We start from the raw sequence: 22977 nt of genomic DNA, 5'->3' as shown, positions 1-22977 counted from the left end.
TCTCACAATTTGATTCATTGTTGTTCAGAAGCCATAAATAGTTACAATGGATTCAAAAAGCTGAAAAATTATTTTCTAAACATTTTTAGTGATAAAAAACTAAGTTTATCAATACCTCACATATTACAAGATTTAAAAAAAAGCATAGCTTATGGGCTTTGCAATCCAAGGGGTTATTCAGAATTATATCTTATTTGTTTGACTTTCACTTCTATTTATCTTTTCCATCTCTGCCACTTATAAAATCTTTTCTTTGGCAGTGACACTTTTTAGTTAGCTTTCAGTTGATGTTGGTCGATCGCTGAATGCAGAAGATTCCATTGCTAACCCTGATAGTGTTTAAAACAACTTCTACTTCTTCTTCTACTACTGGAACAACCACAGCTTCCTGTATAAGAGCTGTTGGTGGTGCATATGCAGTGTCAATTGACATCCTATTTGTGGGACTGCGAGGGAAATTCTGGCCCCCAAATTACAGAGTTTTATGCAGCACACAGCCTATTGAAGGGAATAGAGGGACTTATGGGTGGGCTCTTTGGTTTTTAATGCTTTATCAACCATTAGCATAAAAAGAAACTGGATATGCATGTGTATTCTTACGCAATGTATGCCCTTAACTCTTTTGATATATAGATTAACATTTTTTAAGTGAGAAGTCAAACTTTGAGGCCTGGCTTCTTCCCCTTCAGCATAAACAAAAACTCCCCATTTTGATCACTTTACATCCAAAATGCCAATTTGATTCCTATTTAACTTCAAAAGCTTAACTGGTGTTGTCCCTTTATGAATCACAAACTTTTGACATTTTCCTTCTTTCTGTTTCCAGGTCAACTTGTGTTTCTTTTTTGAGACAACTTCAGAGCAGTTTTCAGCACCAGCAATACAGGAAAGTTTACATCCATCCATCCATCCATCCATCTTCCTCCACTTATCCGGGGTTGGGTCGCGGGGGCAGCAGGTTAAGAAGGGAGGCCCAGACTTCCCTCTCCCCAGCCACTTCTTCCAGCTCTTCAGGAGGAACCCCAAGGCGTTCCCAGGCCAGCCGAGAAACATAGTCTCTCCAGCGTGTCCTGGGTCTTCCCCGGGGCCTCCCCCCGGTGGGACGTGCCCGGAACACCTCACCAGGGAGGCGTCCAGGAGGCATCCTAACCAGATGCCCAAGCCGCCTCAACTGGCTCCTCTCGACGTGGAAGAGCAGCGGCTCTACTCCGAGTCCCTCCCGGATGACCGAGCTTCTCACCCTATCTCTAAGGGAGAGCCCAGCCACCCTACGGAGGAAAGTTTACATTCCCTACCTTAGTTGCTTTTTGCATGGTCTTAAAATGTATAAATGGATGTGCAGTGTGCAATGGTTTGATTTATAAACAAATAGGTGAATTATACACCTTCCCTACAATTACTAGATAACCCTCAAACCTGTTCAGGTTTTGTCATTTTGCAGTCATTTCTCAAGGCATTTGGTTGCACTGTGTGTTATTTAGAGGTGAAGGGTCTCAGTATATATGCCTATGAGCAGGGTTATATAACCTTTTAAAGGGGGGCTATTAGGCTTCCTTTTAAACCACTTGGGAAAGGTCTATGGCTAAACAATTTTTTTTACATTTTATGCAAAAAAAAAAAATTCTTTGACAGTGAGATATTCCCTCCTCACTTTCACCTATTTTAAGCTTATTTCATAATAAGACTTTTAATGCTCTGTCACTATATATGCAGTGTAGCCTTTCCTCCCTACTCACTGTTCATACTCACACCTTAAACAGCAATTAAAAAAAACACCCAAGAAACATTATTAAGTATTCACATTTTTGTCATCTAAAGATTTAAGGTAGAGGCAGAACTTTCCTTAACTTAATATGTCTCTTGCCAAATTCTATGTGCTGTTGGTATTTTTCAAATAATTCCTTTGTAAAATGATTCACAAAAGCTACAAGCAAAGCAGCAGTTATTTTTGACTAGGAGAATGTGCATAGACACATGTTTTCTTTATTGCAGCCAATGACAACACATTTGTCTTTTACAAAAGCCACACTGCTTTGCATACAGTGCTACAACCAGCAGATCCAACATAATGCTCTTGTAATAATAAAGTAGGGTAGAGCTTTGCTTGGGTTGCTAGGAAAGAGGCTGGGCTCCTTGGGTTGCTAGGTGAGAGGGAGTGCCTGCTGACTGTGATGTCCTAATTGGAAGGTTATTCACTAGTTTTCCAGACACAAACAAAACATTTAGTTATTGCCAAATGTTTATTGCTTTAGCTCTATTAGGACTATTTCTAAAAGTAATACACACCCAAATAAAAGTATAAATGTTGAAAAAGTAAATGGGGCATAAAAGGTCTCATTTAAAGACATGGGATTTTGTTTTATTAACCAAGCATGTTCCAACATGTTTAAACATTTTTAAAACCTTGCTTCTATGTTCAATGGTCTTCATACTAATGCTATGTACCATAGCAGTAGGCCTTCTTAGAACAGCTATATTTATACTGTGATCAATTATCGTATCCAACAGCAAAACTCTTGAGAACATTTGTGTTTTAATAGTTGTAAAGGCTTGAGAGTTAAGCTTTGTGTGTGCGTGTGTGTGTGCGTGTGGGTGTGTGTTTAGGTGTGTGTCCTGTTTGGCCAATATCGCTCTGGGAATGATGTCCTGGAGCTAGATAATAGCCCAACCACTGACATTCTGGAGGGAAAAACACAAGTGACCACGATGATCTGTGGGGAAAAGATTATCTGTGTGAGTCACTTACCTGGTTTAACATTTCAGTCCATCCAGGATCCAGCAGGTGGACTGCCAAACGAGATGTGGTACAGAGACTTCCAGAATGTCCCCGATGCAGCAACCTAATTGAGTAGGCAGCGGTCCGATCCAGGTCAGGGAAACACATCAGACAGGGACAGTTCTGGAATCCAGGAGTCTGCAGCCCGGTCAAGGGTTCCAATCCACACAGGAACAGAACAATCCAGGGTTCCCGGAATCCACAGAGCGTGATGGCAGGTTCAGAGTTCCATGCGTTGAGCAACGAGCTCATGCAGACATGCACAGATGCAGACAGGCAGGCTCAGTGGTTAGGGACAGAGACAAGACATGGTACTAGGTAATCTGCAGAACTTTAAACTGGTCTCCACGAAGGAGCCAGGACAAGATCAGGAGATAACAATACAAACACTAAAACCTCTCAACCCATTTTTCTACAGGGATGGGGACACAAACCTTGGAATAAACTCAGTCAAACAAAACTAACATACAAACATTATACGAAAATCAAACACACAATGATCTGGCCCTGATAGCTGGGCTGAGCCGTATATGAAGCAGCATGCGAAGATGGATAGGATGAGTGATGATTAGAGATTGGACAGAGGTAGGCAGGTGAATGAAATGAACAATTAAGGTCAGCTACCAGGGCAGGTCATGACAGGGAGAGAGAAAGAAGAGAGAAAAAGCATATAACAAGCATATAATATAAAAAAAACAACACAGCAAATATACAGTAGCTCCAAGAACCTGGCTTCTGCACCTTTATTAAAAAACAAGAGGTAAATTAAACAGTTAACAAAAAAATCAACATACTGGAGTTACTCCTTTAAATACCAATTTTCATAATAGTTTTCATATTAATATATATAGAAAGTGTTTGATTACAAGGGAACATTATTGTAACACTTGCAGTCTGTATTGTTTTTCACTTGAAATCTCCTAAAATACAGCAACATTTGTGATTACAACATGATAATATCAAGAAAAGTTAAAGAGGTATAAAATGTTTTGAAAGTCGCAGTATTGATAGAAACAGGATTATAAAAGTTAAACATCAAGGGATGAAAATTATTTAAAAGCTAAAACTTCTCATATCTAAACACATTTATATATTTTAGTCTGCTGAACTTCACTGTAATTTCAGTAACATTTACTTGGCTTTAGTAATGAATAATTAATTTGTTTTTTTTTGTATTGGTCAGTCCAATAATTTCAGGCCAGAGGGAACCCTTTCTGCCTTCGATTAAGTCATTGCTTGGACTTACTGTCGGTGTGACCTTAAATTGACCTGATCTCTTGCTGTGCTTATACAAGTCACAACATCCTTAAATGCTGTGTGACTCAGCTGATACTGTGGATATAAACTATTGTTATCTAAAGGTCAGAGAACCCAACTCACCCAACTTTCTAACCCTCCAGACCCAGTAGCACACAGAGAATTATGCTGCAAACCAGTGGTTAAGCTGATCTGTCAGTCACTCTTCTATTAAATGTAAATCCTTTTATTGTCCCACAATGGGGATATTCACTCTCTGCATTTCACCTATCCCCTTGGGGAGCAGGGGGCTACCATTGTGTGGCGCCCAGGGACTAGTGTGGGGTTAAGGATCTTCCTCAGGAACCCAGAGTGCAGGCTGTGGGAATCAAACCTGGTACATGCAACCTTCTCAGAGTACAAGTGATCTGCTCTAACCACTACACCAACATGTTGGGAATTTGGGTGCAATACTCTTTTATAGATATACTTATATGTTGCAAATTTTAGCAATAGAAAGAAAGCAAAAGGCTGTGATTTACCTGAGCTGTTGGCAGGTTTTATCTGTATTTTATGCAAAAGACACAAACAAATGGAAGCATAATTGTGAAGTTAAGTAGCCATACTAACACAGGACTACATCTTCTTGTAATGTAACTTGCACTCTGACTTTATGTTTAGGGCTGTTCTCCTGCTTGAAATCTAACTTCCACCCTAGTCTCAAGTCTGTCACAGTTTAAACCAGATTTATTACCACTCTATTGCCGTATATTTATTTACATTCATCTGTATCATCAGGTTCGACCAAAAGTTCTATCATTACTAAAAACAAATTCACACAACATGATTCTGGCACCACCATGTGTTACTTTTACAGTGAAGTGTGCATACAGGACAATGTGCAGTGCTGTCCAGATATAGCTAAAACATTTGTTTTAATTATTTTGTTTACTAATGTCAGGCTTAAATAATAGAAAGGCTGAACTTATACATGCTACACAAAGTTTGATTTGTGAAATTTGTATTTAAGATAATTCCTTCCTTTCTGGTTCCTGGAGCTACTTTCTGTTGATCTGGTGCATAATATCCCAATAAAACTGGTTGAAATTGGTTGCTATAATGTGCAAATATGCATAAAACGTTAAAGGTTCAGGAATACTTTTGCAAAGCACTGTGGATACCAGTGTAACCACAGTGGCCACCTCCTGAACCAAGGGTAGAATTTTTATCAAATCAAGTAATGTAGGTTTTCAACTTGTCCTGTGGGCCAAAAGAAAATGATTTCTTTAACAAAATGCTTTGAAATCCACTTCAATCTATCAAACTGGCAGTCTAAAGGATACAGTTTTTTTTTGAAGTGCCTCCTCCTAATTACAAAATTCCTTTTAAAGTATGAGTTGGCAGCATGACCCCTGAAGATCAAAGTATTGTGATTGTCAAAATAGTGACATCATTGATTTGAAATTGTTTAATCGCATTTTGGGAGGACCTTGAATTTGGAGCCTAACTTAATCTCCAATTACCGTTTCATTACCATGACATATTTGAAGCTGTGACATCTGAAAAAATTAATAGACAAGTTCCGCTCTTGGGTCAACTTGTCCCAAAGTACAATTCTCTTATCACTGTTGTCATACTTGATTATGTCATTTAGAGTGGCACACAGGGCAAGCCTCGGTTAGGAATAGAATGGAGCATGTAGGTGTGTCTGCAGGACCTCAGAGTAAAGAATGAGAGGGCGGGTTAGAAAAATAATAGGAGCAATTATGTGGAGGATAAGGCAATGTTTCCACATTTTTGTGCAATCCAGTGGCATCATTAGGTCCATTTCAGGGGGTGCTGAATCCTCCCTAAAGTGTTCTTAAGCCTCCCTCCCAAATAATTTGTTGGTTTTAATTTAATCTAATTAATTTTAAATGTTTTTTTTTTTAAACAACTGCTTAAAAATCCAACATAATGTGGTTAGAATATGAGCTTGAATAGTCATATAAACGGTCATTATTAACTTAGCTATGATCATAAAACTGTCATTCTCCCTTTACTTCATAGTGTAAGGTGCAGTAGAGAGCCTCACCAGCAAGTTCATTCCACTTGGTCATCAACAGTTTATGCATAACTTGACATACAGTCCATGTTTTCCCTGCCAACTTGCTTGAAGCATGTCAGCTAGAGCTAACTGTTGCAGGCCAGCAGCAAGAATCATCTATGACAGGGGTTTTCAACGTTTTCCAGGCCAAGGACCCTCAAACGGATGGCGAGATTAAACGGGGATCCCCTTATTATATATATTGTATGAAATTGTATTATATCATACTGGTCCTATAGTAACTCTATTACAAATGGAGGAATGTAACAAAAGTAAATTTCGCCCTGGGATTATTAAAATATTTCTGATTCTGATTCCTCGTTGATGGGACAGGTGTTGTGAATGAAATGGTGCCCAGCTTGTAAGAGCTCCTGTGTTTCGCTGAATGTGTGAATTGATTGATGACTGAAAGACTGTTTACCACAGTGTGTTGAATTCATGTTAATGTGGATTTAAATGCATTTCAATTAGTGGAAATAATTGCAGGGGGGACATATAAAAAAAGTCTCATCAATCAAAACTTTCCCGACCCCCATGCAGTACCTCCGTGGACCCCCTAGGGGTCGCGGACCCCCTATTGAAGACCTCCGATCTATGAGAAGCTCTTTAAAACTGTTCAGTGTGGTCAAAGAAAATCTTTAAAAATGGTAAGTATTAATTATCACCAGTATTGGGCAAAAAAAATAACTAGTTATATTCATAGTTACTTTTCCAAAAGAGAAATTGAGTTAGTAACTCAGTTACTGCTCAGTAAAAGTAAATAGTTACTAGCCAAAGTAACAGTTACTTTTTTATAATCAAAAAAGAAGAATTTGGAAATTTTCTTGTTATTGGAATTTTAAATACAGCTAGTGGTTTGATTATGGAATATAAGTTGTTTGTAATTAATTAGTTTAAGTTAAAGGTCTACATGAAAAAGAGCTTTATATTTATTCGCATTGCAACAATTAAAACAAATATATAAAACATACTTTTCAATAAAATTAAATAGAAAAAAACCCTTAGAGGACTGTATAATACCAGGATTTCTGCATAACAAAATGTAAACCATGTAAGTAAATTCATTATAGCCCTGAGAAAGTAAATCATGTAGTGATTAAAGCCAGTAGCTGTCAATCAGTGTTAAGATGATGTGCAGAGCTTCTTTAAATTTCAGCTTCTAACGGACATTTATAGAGTTTTAGAGCTTTGTTCCCAAACAGGGTAACCAACAATCAAAACCTTTTTTTTCTGTACGAACGCTGTCACTAAATCTGTAGGTGCGTTTTCATCAGCTCTTTTTAATGCACATTTTGAAGTATTAGAACAGCTTAATGGAAAAAGCAAAATTTGAATAAACGACCCAAAATTTGCAAAACACTTCTTATGCTTGTTTCAGGTGGTTTTTGGCTTTTACGCAGACGAGAGATGGAATCACTTTTTTTTCTAATCAGCTCTGGTATACAGTAACTAACTTTTACTTGATTACTAATCAGCAGTTCCTGCTGTCAGCGTTTTCCTGGATAGTCCTAATTTGCACGTAAACATGACTAGAAGCAGAACCGCCATTACTAGCTGACATGTTAACATATAAAACATCTTCCCCTATTAGTGATCTGTCTACAGTTTTAGATTGCAGCTTCTATTTATGTTTATTAGAGCAATGTATAACAACGTAGGACGCCTTTGAGGTGCTTGGTCAATTCGCTTCAAGTCAAATTGAAACACTGCAAATCCCCATTTCCTTTTTTCAAACTTTAAAAATGTGTAAAATGCTTGAATGGAAAAACAGCTACTCGCTCTGCATAATTGTCTCTCCTCTGTATTCCTGCTGAAATTGCGTATAGCTGTTCTGTACACCACGTCTGCTTACATGTGCACGTCGCTGTCACATGAACTTACACCAGGAATTTGTAGTTTTTAGTTATACTTGTTAAGTAATGAACAGGTACAGTGCTAGTTACTGGAAAAGTAACTTAGTTACCGTTACGTGTTGCTTACTAACGTGTTAGTCCCAACACTGATCATCACTGCTGGTAGTAACAATTAGCTGCATCCATCAGCTAACAGTTCAAAGTCCCATGTTTAACAAAGAAAAATAGGGCTTAATCTTGCCAGAGAAAGTTACGTTTCTGATCTTAAAGGAGCTGATATCCATCTAACTAGTTTTGAACTAGCCTAGGTTGTATTGACCTAGAAGGTCTTGGTTGTTTATAAAGTAAAGTGTGAATTCCTTACCGTCTTTGTCTTCTGGAGCATCAGCTGTTTCTCACTTTCCACATGGATGTTTGGATGAACTGTGGAGAAGGGAGAGACCACGTCTGAGAGGATGTGTCTAAAGAAACCATCCCATTTAATTTTTTATTTTTTTTTTATGTTTGTCAGTATAATTCCTCTCAAAATCTATTTTTTCTAACCACTGTATATCCATCCATTTTCTGACACGCTTAATCCCAAGTGGGGTCGCGAGTGGTGCTGGTGCCCAGCTGTCTATGGGCGAGAGGCGGGGTACACCCTGGACAGGTCGCCAGTCCATCGCAGGGCAATACAGACACAAACAACCATTCACGCACACCTAAGGGGAATTTTAGAAAAGCCAATTACTTAACAGTCATGTTTTTTTAACTGTGGGAGGAAGCTGGAGTACCCGGAGAAAATCCACACATGTTCAGGGAGAACATGCAAACTCCATGTGCTAGTGCTCCAGTGCTACCCACTGCGCCACTGAGCAGCCCCACCACAGTAAATATAAGCCAAAATTATCCTCATGCATATATTTTAAAAAGCACCTTGATATTACTTAAATAAAAAAAAAATACTTGAAATTACAAACATTTCAGTTATATTAAGGCCCAAAATGTATTCTGTGCAACTTTGAAATATTTGAAAGAAATAACTTTTTTTTCTGAGCAGAAGTCAAAGCATTAACCTTTATGTTGGACAGTTATTATTTCAGTTTATATTGTTAACAGTCAGACATAAGGAGTGGCTGAGGGAAGAGCCAATTTACAAACATGCTTGTTTTTTGTGCTGTTCTGAAAATCTTAAGACTGTATAAAACCTTTGCACAGAAGGTATCTGTGAAATTCGTTTAAATAGTGGAAATGCAGTATATTCTGCTACACTAGTTTACATCATTTGCATCACCGGGGGGTTAAGTTCCCCCTTTTTCTTTAAAACCTTGCATCTGGTTCAAATATTGTAATTCCTCTCACATGAACAAACATTTATTAGAATATATCTAAATAAATACAACTTCAGTGACATACATTTGGTGATTATCAAAGTATGAACTGTTTAACTGAGTTTAAAATAAAAGGGAAAGCAGGGCTAATGTTCTAAAATTAAAATTTACATTTCACCCCATGGAAGATAAATGTATTGAACTTATGCAGTGCTTTCTAAGGTACATGGACATTCACACATTCCTATACGCCATGGAGTTCAGTGTCTTCCCTGATAATATTTTAGCATGTCATGGAGTGAAGGTCAAACTCAGAAACCTTTCAATTGCTTGACAATCTTATCTGCCCACACCTCAACAAATCAAGTGCTCATGAATCCTAAATGATGTGAATCATGTTTTCAATGTGGTGCTCAAAATCTTGCATCTATGATTAATTCCTGAGTGATATGTTTGGTTACGGTCTCTAGCACGATCATAAAAGTCCTTTATGAGGAAACCTTTTCATAGGAAAAGGTTGTGAATTTCTCCAGTAAAGTTCATGATGTTAGCTCATTATAGCTAACGTCACTGTGAAAATTCTGATGGCTTGTAGTGATTACATTTTCATTGTGTGGAGTTGTTTTTGCAATGTGTTGTGAGAAATGCAGTCAATGGACCTACTTTTGACAGTATGATAGCATTTAGATAAGTAAAAAAAAGTAAATGTCAATTTTATAGTACATTTTATGTACTAGGTTTATAAACCAAACCTAATTAAATTTTCTTATTTTAGTCATCTTTAGTTATTTTAATTTTTGTCTTCTAAATATCAGTTTCTTTAGTTTGAAATTGTCTCATTATCTAAGGCTGTTCTGCTCAGTCCAGTTCTGTCCCACTTTTTCTTAAGAATAGTTAACTCAAGGTTTGCAGTTTTAAATAATTACATCTTAAAGTATTCATTAGCTCATTAGAAAGTCAAAGCAAGGTGGAACTGTATTACTACAATGGATGTATAGTGATTTACATCTTAATGTTTGCATTATGACTCAAGTTAAATAATACTACTTCCTCTAATTACCATTCAGCCTAAATCACATGCAAATGACACAGAATTCTCATAAGGACATAAAAAAAGAATAATCTATTTTGATAATTGGACTGCTGAATGAAATTTGATAGACAAAATGATGATCAACTCTTTTTTTTAAGGCCTAAGCAGCAAAGAGCTGAAAAGTTTTTGTATCTGTAGTATTTATATATATATATATATTTGATCTGATAGTAAATTCAATGTTTGTCAAAAAAGCTTTTGGAAAAGGGAGTGCTTAAAGGAATAGTACACCCAAAACATGATTAGCCTTCATTTTCTACTCACCCCCATGCTAAACAACACTCTGGAGTACTTTTTTGATATCTCAAATGCATCTGGAGATCTGGGAGGCTTCTTGCTGTCTGCTGACATTCAAATAATGGAGGTCTATGGTGCCCGAGGCAGAAAGGTCCATAAAAGTCCACAAAAAACGTGTCAATATTCCTCCATACTGCTCGTCCAATGTATTCCAAGTGTCCTGAGTGGGTAGCATCCAGAATTTACTCGAAACGAAGTCATTTAGAATGTTTTTAGAGCATAAACAGTAGTGTATAGGATTTCCTGAAAGCTCGCGCCTGCGCGTTCATGACGCTACGGAAGCCGGCAGACCAAACCAGATGAAAGTGCGCATTCAGCGTCTGCTCTGCCGATAATGCAAGCGTAGAAGAAGAAATGTGCTGTTTACCTGTGCAAAGAAAGAAACAACGAAAGAAAAATGTCTGAGGACTGCAGTGTTGAGGAAGAGCATGAGTTCTTTGCCGAGCTGAATGCGCACTTTCATCTGGTTTGGTCTGCTGCGGTTTCCGTAGCGTTGTGAGCTCGCATTTGAATGTCAGCAGACAGCAAGAAGCCTCCCAGATCTCCAGATGCATTTGAGATATCAAAAAAGTACTCCAGAGTGTTGTTCAGCATGGGGGTGAGTAGAAAATGAAGGCTAATCATGTTTTGGGTGTACTATTCCTTTAAATCCAAAAATAAATGCACTGTCATCTTATTTCACAACCTGGTTAGCCTCACTGCCAGCAAAATCTCATTGTTAATCTGAGCTAAATAACTGAAGAATCCAGTATTTTTTAGGCAGCTCCATAACGACATTTAACCACACTTACAATACCTCAGAGCCTTGTTTTTTTTTGTTTTTGTTTTGAGTACAATCAGTTAAAAAAAGTTTTGCACAAAATAACCCCAAAATCACTAACTTCAGTAATCACCCTCTGTTACACAAACTCTCCAGCCACAGTAAACACTCTCACAAAAATATATCACCTATTCTCTCATCATGGCAGTTCATTAACAGTCCCAATTAGCAGATGGCCAACCACCATAAATAGTTGGTCGGTCAGCATTAAATGGCAAAAATTATGCAGACATATCTATTCAATGTCATGTAATACTAAAATGCAACAAATTCAGTTTAAAGGAAAAGTCCGGTCATATTCAGAATTCAAACTTCTGAAAGTACTTTATATATAAAATTATTACATACTGTTTAATAAATGATACGTCGTTTTAATTAAGAGTAATTTTCATTCGAATTTGCTTTACTGGAGATATCCATGTTTGTCAAAGAACACTACTGCCCCTTCCGGTTTATGACATCACGGTGCGGTATCTGCTGTTGAACAAGTCCCAATGCAATACGCGCTGTTATCCAAGTCATCTTGATAACATTCTTTTCCGAAATGTTGACTATATATGATTTGTTTTTTTCTCTGGCCAGAAGTTCGATGGCAAATCCTTCCATCGAACTTTGGTGAAATAACGTGAATAATGTTTGTCAACTTTTACCCGATGTATTCCAACATCCAACTGCCTTGCACGGGGGAATTGTTATTTTAACTATAGCTCTCATGAATTTCAATAGTGAAGTCCACTCAAAATTTAAAATAATTGTTGCTGATTGCAGGTATTTATATTAGTTCCCACTGATTTTGCTTGCAAAGCGGGGAGAATGGCACTAGGCTTACCGCACTGTAACTTCACTGCCGGAAAAAGTCAGGATTGAGGTGTTACTATATTTGGGCAAAAATGGGCACTCCCAGACTCACTGATCATAACGAAAATTATTATTTTATATATTTTTTTACTGATTAACGCTAAATCTATTAAATCACCGTGAATGGTTTAGCTTTAGGTATAGATAATGATCCATTGATTATTCCTTGCTGGCCAGACTTTTCCTTTAAGGTTCTTGACAGAATCCACATGACTACTGACAAAATGCACAATATTTTTTAGTTTTTTTTTTCTTACATCAATAGTTGCTTACTTTGTCTATCCCATTAAGATAATTATCATGTATTCTGCCTCTGCACACCAGTTTTTGTCAGGGCTCATTGGGGAGTTGTCCATAACACTTGAGCATTCCTCAATTTGGGGAATTGTTGGCCTAGTGATTAGAGCAGTTCGCTTGTGCTCTGATAAGGTTGCAAGCACCCAGTTCGATCCCCACAGCCTGCACTCTAAGAGCCTCAGCAAGACTCTTAACCCCACACTGCTCCCTGGGCGCTACACAATGGCAGCCCACTGCTCCCCAAGTGTATGGGTTAAATGCAGAGGTACATTTCCCCAGTGAGAGATTAATAATGTCCAATTATTATTGGACATTATTATTCCCCATTTCATACCTCTTGTGGACTTATTTGCAATGACTATACCTAGATACCTCCAAACATTTATCTTAGTGCCTGCGACCATTGAAAAAAAAAAAAAATAATAATAACTGGAAAGGCAGAATGAATTGTTGCAAGATCATGAAAAAAATAAATAAATAAATAAACTGCATCACTGCAGAATAAAGAGAGTCAATTTGATAAAACCTGGTGTCCGTTTTGTTGCCACATCAAGAGTTGATCTCTCTTCACAATAACCATACATAAACCCCATATGTATGAAAACATTAAAAACCACTTGATGATATATTTGATTCATAATTAAGATGAATACTATTCTGATTTTCTACCATGTTTGTAAGCTATACCCTCTACCCCCTAAAAATATTACTTTAATTTGATTTCACCCTGCATTTTGGTTACTGTTGTGCCTGATTTTGTTTGCGTGTACAATGAAAAAATCACTGAAATACTTGAAATAAAATTTGGCACCCCCTGGTGGTTGTGAACGACACAGCATCATGAAAGCGCAATCAAATAAATAAGTTGCAGGCCTACCATGTCCTTTAAAATGTTAACATTTTAATGGCATTGAAACATTTCTAAACACAGAAGCAAAACTGATATCTTGAATATATGCTTAAATTTGAAGAATCCCAAGAACAGTGGTTTGCTCTTGTAGTTTGTATCAGTAGATAATAGATTCTACAGCTTACTATATCAATTGAAAACTCCAAAGAATCTACCATGTCCAATTGTAGAAGCTGACACTTTTCACTTTTTTTTTTTTCACTTTTGGCACACTACAGATATAACGCATTCCACGTTTGGTATATTTTAACGTTCTACCTAGATTTGCAAGGGGCAAGCACTCTTAAAACATGTTCTTCATGCTAAATAAGTTTGAACTTGTTAGTTTATATTAGCAATATTTTTGCTCATACATAATCCAAGCAGTTTGATCTCTGCTACGCTATTTTTCCCAAAAAGCTTCACCTTTTTTAAGCAACAATAAACAAAACATATAGCAAACAGTGTCTTCAAAATAACGTTTAGAAATCTAGACTGCTTTAGCCAGTATGGTTAATGAACAATTTCATGAGTGGAGCCCACTTTTGAGTGTGTTTAACAGATGTGTTAAACAACACACCTTGACGTTGTCACATCTATGCTCAGCTCCTCCCTCCTCTCATTCCTATGGAGCTATGGCACAGATTACCAGCCTGGGTTCTTGGATCTCCGTACCTATTGGGTTTTACCACAGATAGGGACCCTGTGAGAGCCACCTGGCTGTGCAAACAGAATACGTTGACCTTCTAGCTGTCTTCTTCCCAAAGCCACACCCTTTTTCATCGAACGGGTCAGTTGCATTAGCAGCCAGGGTACAACCCTATCTGATCGACTATCCGGTTCACGACAGCCTTCTGCTCTCATACAACTGCACTTGGAAGTTGGTCAACAAATTATTTAGCAACTGAAAAGTAACAAGGATGTTGTTTTATTAAATTTTGGCCGAAAGAAACTAATAAGACCTTCAGTTCTATTTCTGTAACCCAACACCCAAAAGATGTGTTGTGATAATGAGTAAAACCAGCATATTTTCCAAATAGAATTTTTTCTCATGGTGACTTTTGTGGTTGCTCTGGGTCTGACAATGTCTCACATATTGGCAGTTTTTGTTGTCTTTGTGAGGTCAATGTTGTGATAATGTATGGTTTTTCCCTATCGTAAACTTTAATGCCTTTGGTTTTGGTTTAAAAGTAGGCAAACTATACTGTTTAAAAATGAAAGGAAAAATGTGAAAGGAACACTTAAATAGCACATTCTAGATCCCAATGATTGAAATATTCCAAATAAAAAAATTATTCATTTTCCTAGTGTGTCTCCAATTTGTAATCGTTGTCGGGTTGCTATTGGTAACCTGACGCACTCCTTCTGGTCATGTGTTCAGCTGCACTCATTCTGGAAGAAAATTTTTCATTTTTTTTCAGCAGCTTTCGGAAAAAGATGGGATCCAGATCCTCTTATTGCCATCATTGGAATCTCCAGTGCTTTGCAACCAGCCACTAAAAGTGAGAAAATGGCTGTCTTGTTTGGTTCGGTGATTGCTAAAAGATTGATTTTGAGATTTTGGAAAAATGACTCTGTGCCCTCATTTGATTTGTGGTTGGGAGAACTAGCAAATACTCTGCATCTGGAAAGACTGAGACACTATAACGAAGATAAGGGTGCTGTGTTTGAGAAAGTATGGGACCCTGTACTAAAATTCCTTCAACGAAGAAGTGATTAAGACTGACACGTCACTACTTAATACTCTGTATAACTTTCCTTTTTTTTCATGCTTGTGGAATGCTTTAGATCAATATATGGTGTTTTCGTCATGTTGTTTTGACTGTGAAAGTGTTCTATGATGTGCTGTTCTGGGAGGGCAAGGGTAGGGTGGTGATTTGTTCTTTTATGTCAATTTTTGTATATTCATCTGGAAAATTAAAAAAAAAAAAAAAAAAATTATTCATCACATAGTAGAAGGGGTTATGACGGGCGGACCTTTAGCAGGAACGCGCAAACGGAGGGTTAGGGCTCAGGATTAGTGTTTAGTGGCCGGTTTGGGATTGGGCCATGTGCTGGATTGGATTAATATCATGGGAATACTTAGGTTATTCCATAGCATCAATGTCTACATCATGCAGGAGCTGCCTACAAAACCACATTAGACATGTAAGCCACATTACATTTATAACAAATGAATATGAAAAAGGGTGTTCTCTAAATTATGTTTAGAATTCTACACATTGGGCCAAATTGGGCCCAGCTTTGTAATGCAGTCAAAAGAAACCACTTCACTAAAGTATGGTCTTACAATGGGTCTGAGGAACTGGATTTGGTACCTGATGGCAGTCAGGGCACTTCTGGCTAGTACATAGTAGGCATAGCAGCCCTACAAATAAATACTTCACCACACTATCATGTCCCCTTTAGCACCAAACAGGCCATACTGGAGGATATAGCAGGCAGCATAACAATCTCCGTGTTTTTTTTTAGACTTTGTCACATTTGTCTAATGTCCTAACTTTGAACCTGTACTTATCTCTAAAGATCATAGGTGCTAGTGGTGGAACTGTCACATTGGAGTAGTACCCAAAAATACAAGTTGCCCCCCATGATATCGGAATGTGAGCACGGGCCCAACTCGCTGATGCTAGGCCCTCCGACCACCCTCATGGAGTCTGCTTCTAACAGATTGTGCAGAAAGCATATTAATGGCCTGCTGGACATAATTTTGCAGGACTCTGGCAAGTCTCCTGCTGTTCCTTCATGCACAATGGATGACGTAATGGTCCTACTGCTGTGTTGTACCCCTACTATGCCCCCCTCTCCATCTCCTGTAGTAGTAACCACTTATCTCCTCCACGGTCTTACTGATGTGCTATATTGGATGAGCCGACATATTTGAGCAACTTATAAGGTTTGCAGACACTGCCTCATCTTATTTCTGGAGATGAAAGCACTGACGAAATGTAAACATGACCTAAACATCAGCCAATGAGGACTCCTTTATGGGGGTTGTCTTGCAGATTGCCTCTCATTTCCACCAGATTTCTGTTCCATTTGATCAACGGCTGATAAAATTGATTTAGCCAACATTAGTCAGTCAGTCCCAACTGGACTGGCTGATTTCACAGGAGGGTGATTAACTTGAAGTTAGATTATGTTGCTTATGTGTTCCCTTTATCCCTTTCAACAGTATATACTTACCTACTTACTTAGCTTTTGATATAAAGCTTACAAATGATTTACACAAAATATGCAAGGACAGTCAGAATGTGCAGATTTCTTTTATGCACTGTCTTTATTGTTTATGACCAGATTATACATAAGAACCTAAGAGAGAAGATGCAGCTTTATGGTTTTGCTCCAACTATTATCTTTGACAACCATACGATAAAAACCATACTGTATAGCCAAATAAATAGCACAAATGCCTTGACTGTGCATCACAAAAAAATAGGTAATAAGATGTTACAACTACACATGATCTATTTTAATTCACTGTAATGCAGTAGAATTCTTCTAAATAAGGGCAGTGAGTTACTGCTATCTTAAATGTATTATGTGTCATCTAATAATTCTGCACCTTTGATAAGATCTAGAGCTACTTTTCAGTATTCTCCTATTGTCACCCTGGAAGAAAAACTCTATCGTGTAATACATATATATCTTCATGAAACGCACAAAAATTATCTGGTTATTTTGTACCTTCAGTAATGGTTAGAGTTAGTCTTGAAACATAGCCTAAGCAGGAACTCTCTTAATCTTTATTATCTCAGTCTCTTTTACTTTTCTTTTCCTTTCTCAATGTTGCTGTGAAATGCCATTCCCATGCGGTGCAGGCGCGGTTAAACCGGAGTCCAGGAGGGAATTACTGGGAAAACATCTCTGGTTACTCTGTGGTCATGCTCTTTCCCGATTTTTTTTTACCAACTGGCTCGTTTGAAGTCATGACTAAAAACTGACGATACTTTCTTGTAAGTGAGAGGTATTCAGCAGCAATTAGGAATATTGCACAAGTACTTTAGACAAGTGCCATGATGCCTTATTCTTATTATCCTTTATTTTAGGGATTTCAAGTGGCAGTAAAGATTATGTTAGAGCCAGGAGTTAAGTCCTACTTCCTATACTACTTGTATTTATGACCGAAATATCCTATTTCCAAATAAATTTTAAACTGAAGCCTACTTAAAACCTGTAGGGACACTGTCACAAGACACTACATAAAATAACCGGGTAATGAGTTGAAGATTTTAACAATATTTCAAAGTATAAAATGACAAGGTTGTTACACTGACTTTATGATAGCTGAATTTCCACTGTGATACTAGAAAACGGAAACAGCTAGACAGAAGCTAAAGTAGGCTATGTAATGTGCCAAAAGGTAGTGGTTGGTTATTTGTGGTGAGATTCAAGAGAAAAAGTAGGTGGTTTAATGGGAAAAACAACTCTGGAAGACAGAAAAAATTATAAGGAGAAACCTTTCGTGTGGTGAAGTTAATGCCAATGGAAACAGGACATGAAACTTGAAATTTAAAATATTAAATAAATTGTTTTAAAATTCCAGTGGCTATTATACTGTAAAACCCAGGTAATCTGCCTCACAGTATATGTACTCTAAATCCATCCAAATGTCCCTCCTTAAAATGTTAAGTTTTATGGTGTATATTTGTATTGGAGAGGAAAAACAGAGATCTGTGAGATACACATTTTGTCTGTATATATATATATATATATATATTTTAGTTTGTTGGGACATATAGTTAAGGAAATAGAATGGACTTTTCAGAAAATTTCTTTACTTTGAGGAACACAGCGGAAATCTTGCCAATATTGCAGTGTATCAAGGTCATATATGTTTGCAATAATTTGAACTTTAAGTAGTTATACCCATCATCAAGAAAGAAGTGGTTTGGAATGAGAAAACATATTCTAACATGTCTTTTCATTTCATAAATCAACCCGATGAAAACTAATTTACTCAGCGTATTAGCCTTAGCTTTGACAATTGTAGCTTTCGAAAACATAGCCAATGATTAATTTCTCTGTGAATATAAATTTTCAAATCCCTATTTATAGGGACGCATCCTGCTAATGACAAACACAAAAGCAGGTCTCTTTCTGAAACACATAAATATTCCAACAGAGCTGTTCCCTGGGATATTGCAAAGGAAAAAAGGTGATTAGCTCAGAATTGGCTTAATAATAACCAGAAAATTAAGCTCTCTTGATGTTCAGAATTGAAAGCTCAGCTCATCAAATGCATAAATGATTGGTTTCATAAAATCAGACATTAAGAAACAGCCCACACTAAAAAAAACACCCAACACTGGATTTATTCCTCTCCAGCTGCCTAATAACCCTAACTCTTATACACGCCTGACCACTTAGACAATTATAGTGGCTGTTTGTTTTGCCTTAGGAACTTATGTCAGTTTATGAGCCACATACTACTCTTAGAAAGAATTAATTTGGTGCCCCCATGAGACAGCAGAAGAGAAAAGAAACCACCATAAAATGCCAGGGTATATTGTAAAGACACTGAAATGGCTCTGTATGGTGAAATTAAACTGTTGGCATAATTCTTAAGTCCTTATTTTTTTTCTCTTTTTAATATTGTTCCTAAAAACCCCAATGAAAAAAAAACCTTTGCAAAAAACAAACGAAAAAAAAGACTATTTCAGAATCTCCTGGACCTGCATTGAAAGTTGCGAAACCTCTTCCCAGATGGCAGCAGGGAGAAGTGTGAGGTGTCATTTATAATGTTACGCGCTCAGGACACGCAACGCTGGGATGAAATGTCTTTTATGGAGGGAAGAGGAGCCCTGATGATCTTCTCTGCTGTTCTCACTACTCTTTTCACCTTCTTCCAATCTGCAGCGCTGCAGCCTCCACACCACACAGTGAGACAGCTGGTCAGAGCGCTCTCTATGGTGCTTCTGTAGAAGGTGGTGAGGATGGGTGGGGGTAGCTGGGCTCTCCTCATCCTCCATAGAAAGTACATGCTCTTTTGTGCCCTTTTGAACAGTGAGGTTGGGTTTAAAGTTCAGGTTAGGTTGTCTGTGATGTGCACCCCCAGGAATTTGGTGCTGCTGACCAACACCAAATTCCTAGGGGGGTACATCACCTGTTAGTACTGCCTGTGATAATTACCCTGTACAGGGGACAAGTTAAGGGCTGTCATTACCAAGAAAAGAGTAAATGCTTCTCTTGAGCCTCTTTCCCACTGAAATTAGCAGGTTAGTGTGGGTTTTTCAAACATTAATAGACCCACTAACAATCAGCATTCGGCCCCCTTCCCATTGACAAAAAAAGTTGGGTCTAACCCCTGTGTGCAAGCTGCATGCCCTCTTCACCCCCCACCCCCCTGGCTCGAGATGCAATCACACTTGGTTAGCGATGATGTCCCCATTTTGACGGAAATGAGGAAAATAAAGAATGGAGAGCAACATGTAAGGAAGCCAGTGCTTAGTAGGTGTGCTGTATTTTCTCGCTTTTATCTGCCCGAATCCTTCTTACCAGTGCTGCGCCATGTATGTAAACAGAGTTGAAATAGCTTGTTAGATCAGATGCGACCAATGCTTGTGTGTTGATGACAATTATCACATAGATTAGAGGGTTGACCCGGGTCTGATGTTTCCACTGAATGCCGATTGGAGCTGAGCTGTTTGAATGCGATTTTAACCCGGGTCACATGCTCGACGCAGGTCAGTAAGGCATTCCCGCTGCCACTTAAATAAGATTTTTCCTGAGTTTAAACAGGTATTTCAGTCAGTGGAAATGACTTTTAAGTTCTGCAAAAAGCATTTAAAAGGAGAGTAGTCCAACAGACACCTATGACAAAGAAAAATCAGTTAAAGAGATGTTCAGTGTATTTCTGCATGTTTGTGGCATATCCCTTGTGTCATTTGTATATTTTACCCAGAACTTCAATAACTTGAGATGTAGCTAATTCCTGATGTCATTTTATATTTCAATGTCCCTAAACTGGGAAAAAAAATCTGTACTTCTGGAACACTTATTGCCTATGACTGTGAAGTCGCCTGCCAAACAGTTTGTTCAGATTGTAAATAAGACCAACCCATTAAGACATGGTTCGGACCTCTGGGAGTTGTAGCAACATTCTGACAGTGGTTTGGGTCATATATTTGGATCCAGTAAGAATTAGGTTTAATAAGTAAAAGCCTGCTTAATGAAAAAGTGAAAAATAAAAAAATGTTGCTATCAAGAATTCTAAAACATTAAAGATGCTTTAATTTCTAAATAAGAAAAAATATAGAAATTGTTTAAAGATTTTGGAGAAAATCTATTATTGATGGGAAATTTTACTACTGTAAAATGTGTCAGTCTGATAAAGTTTGGTTTTCTTTCTCATATTAAAGGCACACTATGCAACATTTTTCAGTTAATGAATGTGTTCCATAACGTTTTGGATGATTAAATGAGTCATTTCAGGTTGAACAAAGGTATTCTCGGCCGCCCTGGTGGTCTGTGGGGGAAATACCGCACTTGCAATTGCAGGAGCACCGACCCGCACCCACAGGCTCAGAAGTCTCGCAAGAGTCAGTCTTGCTTTACGGCGAGAACTGCTACACGCCCCCAGTTAAAAGCATTCTCGTTGCTAGCACAGTGGCGATCTTTGTGCAGTTATGCTACGTTCACATCGGACGCAGCAAAATCGCGTCTGCTGCTTCATTTTTGCTGCTTGTACCAGTTAGTGCAAAAGTGTGTCTGACGCGCGTTGGGCGGAGCTTCACTATCCTTTCTCTGCCTTGCAGCTATATTTGCTGTGATCAGTGGGAATAAAGTAGTTTTAATATGTTTTTAAGTGAGAAAATACACCTGAAAACGTAATCAGTGCCGTCAGTTCATTCAGATTATTATCCTGCCTTCAATATTTTTTCTGTAGGAGCCGCTCAGACCCCCACATACCAGCGGTGCGCCTAGGAATCCCTTCATCAGCAGCCTCTGGCCGGGTCGCCTCCTCGCGGTTCACCGCAGCAGCTGGTAGGTGTTTTTCATCTAAATAATCCAAACTGCATATTCTGCCGGCAGATTTCTGCATTTTAAGTTCATTTTGGCGTCAATAAACTGTTTAAGAGGAGTGATCATAGCCTCTGATCATCAGCGCTGTGTCTCTCTCCCTGCGTCAGATGATTAAACGCGCCCGACGCACTGCTTCAGCTGCTCAGACGCGCTGCGCCTGCTGCTCAAAACGCGCCGCGGGACCTTTTGCTGCGCCTTGACGCGCGTCAACCATTGACTTTGCATGTAAACTCGCTGCTTCTGTCGCGCCAGCTGCGTCCAGTGTGCTCAAAAAAAAAAAAGCTCAAAACAACCGCGCCTGTCTTGACGGAGAAACCAGGAGAACAGCTGTGCATATTTACGACAGTGCACTTTTACTTTTGCCCTCTGGGGGGAGCTTCGCTGGAAAATCAACACCGGTTGCATAGTGTACCTTTAATTTTAGCAAGCTTTTAGGTTGATTGTCATAGTTGTGAAAGCTAACATATTTGACTAAATAGTTTTTTTAGCATTTCAAGCTGCAAATTTATTTTAATTTACTTAGTTTTTTTAAAGGTATTGTAAAGGAGACCTCTCCACTTAAAAAAATGTGTTTGCAAGAACATGCAAAAGCCCATTTCTCTTTGTGCATGCACTGTTTAAAATGGCTAGCTCATATAAGCTCACTTTCTTTTTGTATACTCTCTGCGTGCACAAAATTATGATAGAGTCTAAGTCTGAGTCTGTCTATTTAGATGATCTACCTGGCAATAAAAGATTGTCCTGTATACCTTTAGTTTAGATTAATGTTTAACCACACAGACCCAACAACTGCTGTATGAAGGTGCTTAGGATGATTTAAAAATAAGTAAGTGAGATCTTTGTCAGGAAGCCTGCTAGATCACTTTGCTGCTGTGTTCTTAAAAAGTAGATTTATGTTCTTGCATTTTTATGTTTTATTAGGTTTTAGTCTTTTACGTCACTAAAGGCTTAGGTAATAATAGACTTTGCAAATTAGCTAAGGGCATAAAATGTTAAAGTCTTCTGTATTTGTTAATATGAAATAAATACATCAAAGAAGATCAAGCGGTATTAATATATATGCAAAAAGGGGCTGTTTTAGGTCACTCACACAGAAACACCAAGAAAACGTATGTGAAATCATTTGAGGGGGGAAAAAACCCCGGTTTTGCGTTTTTTCCAGGGTAATTTTTTGTCTCTTATGATGAATAATGATGAAAAATAACCCTTTCCATCAGCGTCAGGCCATCATGTGCCCCCCCAGGTCCTGTTTGATGTCTCTTTCAAACACAAAGACAGAAACCCCCCACAGAATGCAGAACAAAGGCATGGAACACTTTTCCATATAAATGTCGAGTGGAAAGAACTCTAAAACCAGAATAAGACTGAGCAGATGTGCCCGACACGGAGATGACACCATGTTGTTGGCTTTTCAAAAAGCCACATGTGTCTGATGTT

Source organism: Cyprinodon variegatus, unplaced genomic scaffold (assembly GCF_000732505.1).
Source record: "Cyprinodon variegatus isolate N-32 unplaced genomic scaffold, C_variegatus-1.0 Scaffold80, whole genome shotgun sequence".
NCBI classification, from domain to species: Eukaryota; Metazoa; Chordata; class Actinopteri; order Cyprinodontiformes; family Cyprinodontidae; genus Cyprinodon; species Cyprinodon variegatus.
The sequence above is the reverse complement of the archived record's forward strand: the minus strand, read 5'-3'. Positions refer to the sequence as shown.